This window comes from Polistes fuscatus, unplaced genomic scaffold (assembly GCF_010416935.1).
Source record: "Polistes fuscatus isolate 324 unplaced genomic scaffold, CU_Pfus_HIC Scaffold6, whole genome shotgun sequence".
NCBI lineage: Eukaryota > Metazoa > Arthropoda > Insecta > Hymenoptera > Vespidae > Polistes > Polistes fuscatus.
The window spans coordinates 12,196,541-12,209,601 of NW_025113140.1; positions in this window are offsets into that span (position 1 = coordinate 12,196,541).

Consider the following 13,061-nt stretch of genomic DNA (forward strand, 5'->3'; position numbering starts at 1 on the left):
CCTACGCTCAGTAGTCGAAGTAATTTGTACTTGTAGCCATATATTATAAATATTTTTAGTAGTTTCGGCCCCTCTCTCACGCTCTCTTTCTTTCTCGATCACTCTCTCTTGCTCTCTCTCTCTTTCTCTCTCGCTTTCTCACTCGCTCGCTCGTTTGCTCACTCTTTCTCACAATTATCATTTCACAATGCTTTCATGTCGTTCCACTCATTTTCGTACACCAGTATATCGAGGCCCTACACATTTTTTTTCTTGTTTTGATACGAATATTTAAATATTATTTTACCACCGCTTTTCCCCATTATTTCCTCTTCTCTTTCTCCTCTTCTTTCTCTCTCACACACACATACTACAAACGTTCACATATACTCAATTTCTCTCTTTGTCTCACTTTCAAGTTCGCCTATGCATTTTATCTTCTTCCTTTTCACCTATCGATTAATTTTTATTATTTTCTTTGAATTTATCATTCGTCGTGCACTCTCTTTTTCTTTTGCATCCGTTCGTGTCAATCGAAATCTCACTTTTTAACAATAGACGACAACGAAGTGCTTTCGTCTAATAACGCACGCCCTTACCGTCAGCTTTCCCCAAATCGTCACGTATTATTTTGTTGCGCTTATATACCTTAAGTTTATCAAGAGATATCATTGCCAAAAATATATAAAAAGCCCCAGAAACGTGATTTCAAAATCGAAACAAATGTGCTCAAATCGAGAGTGAGCACCGGCTCAGCAAGTCAGATCTCTTTCGATCGCGAAATGACTATCTTGTTTCCATTTTTTTCTTGTTTTTCTCTTTCTCTCTTTCTATTTTCTCCTCGTATTTTTTTGTCTTTTTTCTAATATCTCCATTTTGTTTGAAAAAAGTCGCGAAATATTATTCTTCCTATTCTCCATGTAACGAGCGAGAAAGAAAAAGGAAATACGTTGTCGAGCAAACGAAGAGAAACGCTTACAATAACTGTCGGTACTTCGTCATCAAAATGAAGCTTGATGATCGATCGATCGATACAATGTCGACAATTCGAGATCTTTACGTTCCTCTCCGCTCGAATCTTTGCACTAAACTTTGAGGATCTTATCGAGATCGTGGCACAGTCACCGGGCGACCAAATCACCTCGAAAAATTTACAATAAATGTTTCTTCGGCTTATCGTTTCATTCACTCTAGTTCTTTGTCTTTCTCTCCCTTTATCTTATTCTCTCTCATTCAATCGTTCATTCACGCTTGTCATGAGGCTTCCTTTTTTTTCTCATACATTTCTTTACTTTCGGCTAATAAAACAGTCATCTCTTGTAATAGCTCTTTCATTTCTTCCTATTTTTTTTTATTTTTTTGCATTCTTTCTCTTCCTCTTTCTCTTTTTCTCCTTTTCTATTTCTTTCTCTCTCTATCTTTTTTTTTTACAATAATGTCTAAAAACCACGAGAGGATAGATAAAATTTTTTTCTTTTTTTTCTTTTATACACCTAAAGTTACTTGCACCCGTTTCGGACGGGGCCGCCGGTGACCAAGCCGCTATCACGATGATGGGTCTTAGCGATCCTTTTTTACGTTTTCCCATATTCTTTCTCTTTCCAGTTTTTCTTTTTCTCTTTTCCTATCTTTTCCTCTCATCGTTTCCTGCTTTCTATTATTCTATTATCTTTCACTCGTATACATACTCATTATCATTCCATACTCTGTACCATTCGTTCCGTTGTTTCGCTCTCTCTCTCTCTCTCATCCTTTCATTTTCTCATGCACTCATGTCTTACTCGCTCACATACATTCCTTTTGTTCGTATATTCATTTCACATCTCGCTCGAATCTCTTGTTCTCTTTCTCCCGTCTGTTTCGAATTAATATTATTATCAAGATTCCTCGCTTCAAATTCTGTCACCCCTTAATTCCATTTCTTTCTCTCCTTGTCTATTTCGTTTTTGCTGCATCGAACGTTTCTTTTTTGGTTTAGTCGAAATGCAATCGCGACCTTTATAAAAATGTACACTTACTACGCTTAATTGCCTTGAAGTTAATTTTTTGTCCACAATGTTTATCTTTTCTTTTCATTATCTTGTTATAATCTTCGGCTTTCTTTAAAGATACAATAACATACTATACGTATATGGCTCTACAGATGTTCGCTTGCACTGCAACTCAAACGTGTGTCATGAATAGCCTCTCGGTCCGTCAATCTTTGCTTTAACGCGATCTATCAGTCATCTTCGATATTGTCTCCATTGATCCATCTCTCTTGTTTGCACCATGCCAGAATCTCGTTATCAAAAAATGCTTACTAATCTATTCCAAAGAGTCAATATCGAGAGATGATCGTATCGCGTTAAGCTCCGACTGACGAAGCCGCGAGCACGGATTTAGTGTTTTATTTTTTTTCTTATTATCATTATTATTAATTTTTTTATTTTGAAAATTAGGACCTTCCCGCTCGACTCGAGTCGCAGGGGAACTCGAGTGCATCGGGAATTCATGTTTAGAAACTCCTACCCGCGTTATGCTTCTGTCGGGGTACCCGCAGGCAACACACCCTGGGTTCTTTTCGTGCGCCGCCATCTTTCTTTTCTTCATTCCTATCTTTCTTTTTTTTTTTATCTTTCTTTTTCTCTGTATAGCTCGACCGTCTTGACAAACAATACCGTCTCGACGACGACGACTTATTCTCTAACTTTTTCCCTCTATCTCGCTATTTTAGCCCTATTTATTATTTTTTTTCTTTTTTCTTTCTTTTGAAGTTTTTCGTTGGAAGTTTTCGATAAGGTTCGGCGGAGATAACGGCCTAATGTAAAAATCAGGATGTTAATTTAGCACGGTGTGTAAAAAACGTTCACGGGTTGCGTCGCGAATTCGAATGCCAATTATTAGCGTCCGTTCAGCTATATCTCTCATTTTAATTTCTATCCATCTGTCTCTTTCTCTTTCACACCCCCTCGGTCTATTCGTCGACGGTTAATATCGAGTTTAGTACCCGTCATCCGTTCGGATCAATTCGAGAGTCGAATCGATTCGTCACATTGTTTGCTTTCGCCACCTCTCCCTATCCCACCCTCTCGCGCTTTAATCATTTTTTTGATTTTTCCTCGATCGACAGATCGCACGAATCGACCTCTCGAATCGTCCGGACGATTTTCGGGGTACCTTGGTGTTGCTAGCGGGCAGCCCTAAGTCTCATTGACCGTTGGCGTGTACGTGTGTGTTTGTTTGTTTTTCTTTTTTTTTTTATTCCAACCCCCTTGTGTCTCGTTTCGATGGTACCAGGAGGGTCGCATTACTGTATACAAATATCATTAGGTTTTACATTATAATATAGGATCCTCTTTTTTTTTCAATACCTTTCTATCGCTCGCTCTCTCTCTCTCTCTTTCTCTCTCTCTCTCTCAATCTCTTCGTTTAAAGTTATGTGGCATTTATATACGCATTGTTTCGTGGGAAATGAGAACCAGTCTTATGGCGCCTGTCTGTTAAAGCTCAGGCATATTCTGTAACGTAAAAATATATACATTCATCTGTGTGGTATGTATAGTGCTGCTCTGTAAACTCAAGATTTTACATCAAGTTAAATGCAATCTCCATTTAGAGTCCTCTGTACAAAAACGTTTAGCTACGCTGAGGCAGATATTATTCTCACGCCCCGATCTCGTTGAGTCCGTGCCGGCGACTAACTTGCCCCGCTAACCGATTCGCTCGAGGATTCTGCACCTACGAGGAGGAGCTTGTTTAGCGGAGGAGGAGGAGGAGGAGGACGGGATATATATAATCGCATCTTCCTCTGCGGAATCCCTGCGGATCGTCCTCGTCGTGCTTCCTCGAGCGATCTCGATGGTAAAGTAAAGGGGGCGTGTGCCGACTACTGGCCTCGCGGGGCTATTTAAGAACGAAGCGGACCCGCGGGTAGGTCGGTGGTTATCATTACGTGTATGTTTTATTTTATTTTATGTTTTTTTTTCTGTATTATTATTTCTTCACAAACTGCACGGCAACTAGTGTTCTGTTATTCATGGTTTATCTTTTTTTATGTTTTTTGTTTTACTTTTCCTGTTTTACATCTGTCTATTACAGCTGGTACCTGTTTCGTGTGCGTGCGCGTATGTTGCTGTGCGTGTATGTGTACGTGTACGTATGTATGCCTCTATTTCTTCCTCTCTCTCTCTCTCTCTCTCTCTCTCCCTCCCTCCCTCTCTCTCTCTCTTTCTCTTTCTCGCTCTCTTTCTTCTTCCTTACTAATATACCTCTCCTCAGTGTCTGCGCGCGTGTGTAAACTATGTAGTATGTGTGTGAGTATGTACTATGTAGGTATGTATGTGTGTCGATCAAAATGGTCATGTGAGGATGGCGTAATCCGTGTGATGTCCTATCTGTGTGTGACCAAACGTCTCCCATACCTTATCGTCGTCGTATTATCTTTAAATATAATTAGTATACTATATATAATATTATATCGAAAATAACGGATAATACAACACGTAGGGAATCGAGGGTTGCGGGTAGATAAAGAGAGGGCTGGGATGGGACGATGGTGATGGCGATGGTGGTAGTGGTTTGTGACGGTGGTGGCTGCGATAGTGGTGGTGACTAATCTTTCGTGGATGGAATTCGGGGGTTAGATTGGATGTTTTGGGACGTAGCTGCTAATAATAGCTGGTTCGTGGAGGGTGGGTAAAGGTGGGTTCGAGGGCTAATCTCGCGCGTTTGTACTCGCGATCGGTCCTCACGAAAAAATCTCCTTCTCCCTTTTTTTAAGGGAAAAGATTTTCCCCGAAGCACTGATCGCGAGTGCCGAGACGGCGATCGTGAGCGGCGGAGTTAAAAGTTACATGGTCTCCCCACACATGTGCATACAATCGTAATACGATACAAAGTCTTCTGTTTCTTGAATTCTTTTTTTTTCAATTGTTAATTTTTTTTTCTTCTTTTTTTTTGAATGCTCTCGTTTGGTTGCTTCGTCCTTCGTAAAGCTGTTTACGGAAAAAACACTAACTGTTTAATATTTTTATTCAACGGGATGTAACGTTTATTTTCTTTTTTTATATATTATTACTCATTGCATTTTTTAAATACCAAGGGAGTTTTATCGTTCCGTGGATTTTTTCAGTGATCGGGAGTTTTTTTTTTTATCAGATTTTAGTAGTGGTAGTGGTATATCGGATTATTCGGAAGGAATAGAAGGACGACATTCGCGGCACTCGCGATTTGGTTAATCCACCGGGTCAGGTATCTGATAAGGAAGGAAGGACTGTGGAGCTGAGAAGGAGCTGAGGAGAAGGACTAAACGGTTTGGGCTTAAAATCGGGCATTGGGTTATTTTTAATCGCTTGCTTATTAGAACTGGACTGGCTGATACAACTGGTAGAATACAAGTTATTTTTTTTTTTCATTCGTTTTACATACGGCTATTACTTCGATATACGGTAGGTAGTTAGTATGTAGTTGTCGACACACAATTCAATGATTACTGGGCGTTTACTGTTTATACTGCTTTACTGCTTGTTAATTGTTAATAATTAAGTAAGTTTAATTGTAGTTAGTTAGCTCTTACGTAGCTCTTGTCATTCATAGTTAATGCGGTTAATTCTACGCTTGTAGTTTTGGGGGCATAGTTGTGGGGAATGTTTTCGGGGGGAAGGGCGGTTAGTTTGAAGGGTTATGGGTGTTATGGGGATTTATCGGTGTTACGTGTGCTGTGTGTGAGGCACCGTCGAGTTAGGATCGATCGCGGCAAAACTCTAATGGATCTCTTGGAGGTGCACCGAGTTCGCCGCGCGATCGTAGCAAGATCGGGCATTTTCGATGGGAAGTGGGAGAGACCATAGTACACATATATATTATTGTAAGTATACTTATCGCATAGTAATTGCATTTAATTAATATACGTGTGTGTTATCGGTGCATAGCAGCGTTCCGAACTCCTTGCGATAACCAAAACTTCTTTCATGCTGGGGATGGTGGGTTTGGAGAATGAGTGTACGTGCGTGTGCATGTGCGTGTGTGCGTTCATGTAATGTGTTCGATGTCTTATTTTAAGCACTTTTATTATCTTTATCTTTTTCTCTCTTCATTTTCTCTCTCTTTTTCTCGATAGACTCTTTGCTTAGCGGAAAAGCCGACACTTCGAGGAAAATGTTGTGTTTACTCAGTGGGCACCGAGCGAGGTACGAGTCTGAATATTTCATATGTCAAGTTGCGGATATTCCGTGGAAGTCAACGAGTTGTTATAGGTCGTGCTGTTACTCTCCGAGGGTATCCCATTAAGAGCTCCTGTAACGCGAGGATGGAAACTCTCAAGGGATTACCTGTTACCTCGCTTCATATCCAAAGATAGGAGTAGAGACAACGCGATACTGTTTGCTTTTCTATCTCTTCGATTTTCTTACGAATTACATATCCGGATGTGTGGTTTCACTGTAATTTTCGATGGGTACTGTTAAGATCTTCATGAAATGTAAGCTATACCAAAAAGCAAAGTCCATCGAATTTAGAGAGTGACTTTATGTACGTGTATTTATGTGCATGTGCCTGTTTTGTACGTGTGTGCATTTGCGTTTCACCAGTCTAGGATGAAAAAATGGGCAGCGGGCGAGCACCAGTCAGGCTTTGGGTGGGCGTTCGGTCTATGTCGGGCCCCTTTGTATAATTTTAGTATTTTTTTTCGTATAAAATCAACACTGAAGGCACATTCTATCGGACGAGTCGGCCCAGTGTGTGCTGTGAGTGAGAGTGGGCGCGGTACCCGAATCCACGCAGCTTGCGTGGCCGCGGCTAACCTGACGACATTCTTTTTTGCGGACCCACGGGGGACTTATGCACCCCCGGCGCTAACGGGCTTCCGCAACTAATAAAGATATTTAGATATCCTTTGAGGTTTTGGCCTTTTAACAGCCTGGATGGGCTAGGTAAGAAGGAAAAGATCGAGGTTTCGGGAACAGGAGATATCAAGGTCGAAGGATTTAGGATATAAAAGGACGTAGGGTGGACAAGGATAATCTTATTTCTTCCTCTTCTTAAGCGAAGTTATCTAATGGCAGCCACGGCCGGGCCCCGCGCGAGAAACTGTTGATTCGTGTGGCGGTTATTTTGATCCGGTTGCCTTCCTCTATTGCATCGGGTTTTGGGGGTCTGTCATTTTTTCGCTTTTAGTCGAAATGGCTATTTCAAAATTGAGAGCCGGCCCGACGCTCGCCTGACTTTGCCCAGGTCAAACTGAACGATCATTTTGCTGGGATCAGGTTCAGGGTTTAGGATAGCTATTGGATATTAATGTACGTATTAGATGGTCAGGATCCAATAAATTCGATCGGACATGGTCGATCTGGAATTTGGGTAAATGAAAACCGGTTGGGTCTAAACGTTTGATCTGTTAGATCGTTGATCTCTGTTAAATGTGGAAAAATCGAAAGATAGTCGGATTTTCGACGAAATCGCGTTATGACTGACTGACTAACGATGATGATAATAATAAAGGTCAAGATCGTATGTTGTACGGACCAAAAGCGAACCAGTCCTTTTTTATTTTTTTACTATTTGTAATTCACCGGAGTATCAACGGCGATCACGATACTGTACGATTATTTTTATTACGTCATCATCAAGACACGGTCAAAACACGAGCTTTCGTTGACGTTGCGTTTATTACATAAAACATAAATCCGGTTTAAATGATGAGAAAGGCTGTACGAGTGCACTACGTGGCCTCTCGTTGTCTGCATCATTTATACGAGAAATAGTAATGGTTTGAGGTTGTCGCGATCCTTCGTCATGGATCATAGAGATTGGCCGTCTCGTACGTACACTAAATCCAGGACAAAAACGCGAAGAATCTGCGTGTATCAGTGCGTGTGTGTGCATGTGTAAAATGCGTGTTAGAAAGTGTCGTGTCTTATATTTCTTCTTGAGTTTTGAAGAATTTCGTCGGAGAGGAAACATTGCTTATGGTTGTGGAAGGAAGTGAAGCTCGTACGATCGTTACATTAAATCATTGGTCTTTCAAAGGTTTAACAATAATTAACAAACATTTAATTAAATTTTATCATAGTTCGATTCGCAATATTGTTTTATTTAAATTGTCTATTATTGCTTTGATTCAATAAAAACTAATACACCGTCTCCGATGAATAAAGAACGTTCGTACGAGCATTCTATTAAATATGCGTGGCTCTTAAAGGTCGTCCCTAATTAATTCATTAATACTGTTTTCCCCTACTGTCCGTGTTACCCTCTGATAACGGCGAAGTCTGTACAATAGTCCATCCGGAGATAAACCGTTTTTTAACGTGGACATCACCGAACGGTAATCAGAGTCGTGACAGTGCCGCTTCCACCTCGCTAAATTAAATAGAAAAGCAAAATCTAAGCAAAAACAAAACGGTAAACAATCGTTTCATTTTGTTCAACTTACGATGGACCAGCCTCGTTTTTTTTCTCTTTATCTTTTCGTTTCCATAACTTGGATAAACGAGTTAACAGCGGTAAAGTCAAAGTATCTAACTGATAGATCAAACAAAAACAATTTGACTTTTTCTCGCACAGATCTTGACGAATTACCGTGCTCCGGCCACTCGGACAGAGGAAGGAGTGACACTGAACACGATTCTGTTAAAAAGATTGACTAGCGATTAAACTTATTGTTAATACGGAAAAACAGAGTGTCGTTCGATTCTCTCACCTTGAGATGACGAACGTTCTGCGAAAATGTACAAAGATACAACACGCGAAATCGAGGATATCAAACAATCGAGTCCTCGATCTGTGCGATGAAGTTCTTGATATATAAAACTTAAACTCAACAATTAGAAAGGCGAACCTATAGGCGGAGACGTCGATCGAGAAGAACAAAGTTTGATCCCGTGTCAAACGGGACATTTGTTTCTCTAATAATTGGATATACTATTATAATAAACAATAGATCTGTTTGATCGATCTTTTTCTCTTTCCTTCTCTGCTTTTTTAGTTTTTTCTTCTTGATTAAATCTTATCGATGGACGTCACGCGACACGAATGCCTAAAAACAGAGGCAGAGGGTTTGGAGGAATTTCTTCACACAGAATTTTCATTTTCTAGGCCTCGCGCTTCTCTTTTTTCCATACCTTTTAATTATTTTTATCTTTTAATATCGATCATGCTTTAGCTTCCTCTAGATATTATTGTTCGTTCACGCGCGAAGGTTGTTACATTATTAATCGTTTTCTTTTCTTTGAATTATTTTCGACACCACTAATTGGTAATCCTTATTATTATTTTATTCATTGATTATTCATTGATTATTCATTGATTTTGGCATTAAATTATAAGGCCTTGATCATGTTTATTTGAATAGCATCAATTTTTAAATGTTACGTGATTATCGTCAAGCTAATATTTTTTGAAGTTAATGACCGATGGTTTGATGTATGTTCGGCAAGTATTCGTACGAGCTTGTTTCAGTAGATATGAGTAGCGAAGGAAAGCTAAGTTGAGCTTTCTGTCAGTCATAAGTAATCACGTGAACCTAAAACCGGTTGATTGAGAACGGTTTAATTGTCGCGAATAGTTCGCGCAAATACGGTGAAAATTTCGAACGGAAAACCAGTTCGTCGGAAAAGTTACGTCTCGTAAAAATCAGCTCGTAGTACGAATTTATTGCACGTGCATACGCATAACAGATAATTTAAAAGCCAACAAAAAAATCAAAAGAAGAAGAAGAATCCTTCACGCGATACTTTCGAGGTAGCTTTAGCCTTTCCTTTTTCTTAAAAAAAAAAAAAAAACGAAGGGCTTTATTTCTTAGTGCTTATTATTGTTATCGTCGATCATGTTATTTATTAACGAATTTCGCGGTTTTTTTCTTTTTTTTTTTACTCACGTTTCTTTTTTTTTTACAGGGGTTAAGTTTGACCAATCACGGTTACGTACCAATCGATGTTCGACGATCGTTTAGAAATAATGTCTTGTGAATAATTTGGGGCGCTGTTTTAGGGTAGGTGAGTTCGAAATTCCGGGGCTGGGAGGAAAATGGAGGAGGAAATAGGGGGTGGGTTTATTCGATTGATGATCGAAGGGATGTAGCATAGAGTTCCAAACGCTCCGTGATCTACAGACATTCAATATTAAACAGATCAATCAACTATGTCGTCGTTATAATACCACTAGGATAGCTCATAATCGTAAGTTTATATCAATAATATAATTATATTATTAGGTATCATTAATGCTTGTGTCGTATGTATATTCTCCGTGTACGTTTTGTGTGTGTAATTAGTGTTATTTTCTTTTTCTCTCTCTCTTTTTTTTCACATTTCGCGTATCCTTTCGCGCTCTCACTTTGTGTATACTCGTGTACGTACATACGTGTTTCTTTTTTTCCCTATTTATCATTTTCATCATTATTACACTTAAGTTTCAAGTTACAAGCTAGCGTATAAATGATGGGTAAGAAACGACCACTCGGACGCGCGACAGTTCTTCTACCGATTCGTATCCTGGAAAAAAGCGTCTCCTATTGGACACTTCGCTCTCACTCGCAGGAGAAACGAAGGAACTCTGTTTTTAGGACGATCGCTATCTCGCGGCCTGATCCTCGCGCGACGTCCTTTAATATTTATTTATTTATTCTTTCTCTTTCTTTCTCTCTTTCTTTCTCTATTTTATTTCTTTCAGTTTATCTCTTATCACTTCTTCTCTTATAATATCGTCGTCGGAGAATCGATCAGGAAGAACCGTCTGGTCACGGTGGGTGGTTTGTTAGCCGCCATATATCGGGTTGTTTCGTACTGTTTATACTATATATCATTAATCGTATTATCGTTAAGTATCATTAGTCATTAGTTATTTTTAATTAATCGTTAGGTATAATTCAATTAATCAAATACTCTTAACCCTTCTTTATCGTTTAATAATTATTGTTTAGGTAGTTTATAGTTTTATTAGGTTTCGATAACGCGTTTTTTTTTTCTTACGGATCTTGGAAGCAAAACCTTTTACCTCGTGGAAAGGATTATGGGTGTTAAGGAGAAGGGGGAGTGGGGAATAGTAGTTACAGGAGTGGGGACCGGGTGTCGTAAGGTTCTCGGAGGGGACGCACCTTTTGTCCCGCGCGAAAATCTGCGAAAAATCAGAATGTCGATTAGCGGATCAGCTTCACCGATTCTCTCGCTCATTCTCTCTTTTTGTTTTATCTTTTATTACGATTTACGCATTCTCTCTTTTTCTCTTTTAGCACTCTTACTCCCAGCTCGTTCACTCTCTCTCTTTCTCTCTCTCTCTCTCTCTCACCCTCGCTCGCTCTCTCTCGTTCATTCTGTCTCTCTCTTTCTCTCTCTTTCTCTCGCTTCATACTCCTTCCTTATTTTACTTTCTCTCGCTCAAGCTCTCTCTCTTTCTCTCTCTATCTCTCTTTTTTCGTTTCTTCTACAAAGAATGTTCGTATATACATACAGTATATTTACGTCGTGCGAATTGCTTTGAACGCGTCGCGTCTTAAAAACAAATTGCAAGTGGCAAGGTTTCCGATTTATTATTAATTTATTTTGTTTTTAACTATTTCTTTTTTTTTGTTATTTATGCGATTTGTGTTTTATTTAGTACTTAGGTTACATTTTTTCTGTCCTTTTTTTTATATTTTATTCATCCCAATAATGTAGGTTTTTTTTTGGTTTTATTTACTGTTCTGTTTTTATATATTAGATATATATATAGCGGCGTGCTCGGTTTCCATTGATTATTATTTATTTAGAGTTACGTTTTTTTGGGTTTGACGTTACATCGATCGGCTCTACCCACGCTCATGGGCCAGCGACTATCGTTCGTCGCTAGTGGCCTTCTCTTCATCGTTATTATCCTTATTCAAGTTTCTCCTTCTATCTTATCTCATTGTTCCTTACTCCCTTTCGTATTTGCATACGTTCGGCTTCTTCACAGATCGATCATCGGAGGAGCATTGCTCATCGCGTCGTTTCGCAAACGCTCTCTTCTCGGTGAATTGGATTACCAAAACGAACAAAAAGAAACGACACGTTCATAGCGTCAATCATTTTTTTTGTCGTTTCGGTTATATCATCTAAGACGAAAATGTTAATCCAGCACCGATAAAAGCAACGTTGTTTCCTCTTTTAAAATGAGATCGCATCGAGATTCGATAGAAATGATTCATTTCTCTCTAATTCTCTGTATCTCGATTTCGAGAGAATACGAGCGATGTGCTACGGTGTTCGTAAGAAATAATTATTTCTAAGTAGTGATTATACATATTATTGTGATTTCTTACTGCTTGTTGTCCCTGCATCGTATAGCGTTATTGCGTCGTATGTCCAGTTTTAATAGTTAACATCGGTTTTTATTAACTGTCGGATTGGACCGGGTCGGTTGGATCATCGTGAGTTCTTCGGAAAGTTAAGGGTAGGTTCTCGTGTGCGTTATATATATATATATATCAAACGAAAATAATCACACTACCTTTTTTGGCGTTTGATTTTCTTCGGTATGAATATATCTAACTGATTCCTGTGCGTATCTCTATAGCATGAATATAATGCATATCTGTGTTTTCTTTAAGAATGAAAAGAACGATGATGACGAATTGAAGATTGCTGCCGAAATACTATCCGGTAGTTCGTCGATGGTTACATCACGCTGCTCTCGATTTCTGCTCTGAACGATCGCGATCTAATTTACTTAGATTTCTATCTATGTGAGTTAGACGAGCTGGCCCGATCGCGCGGACGTCACCGATGGGACATCAATTCTTATCACATAGCTGAACTTTGACGAGTTAAACATTAACATTTAAGGACTATATAGGATTCAATTGAATTATTTAAATAATATTGTTCAATTCGTAGCTTTGGAAAACTTTTTTAATAAATTACAAATGCGATTAAGATTCTATTTTTCTTCTTATTTTGATTTCAATTTAGATTTTCTAATTTTCATTTTTTATCTTTGCAACTCACGTCGATCGAAATGCATTTTTCGTTAAAATTGTAAGAAAAGTTTTGTTTTAAATATCTTTAGTTGTTCGAACCATTTTTCTTTTTCTTTTTTATGCAATAATCTATATTTAACTCTTGAATTTATTCGACCACATATAAACA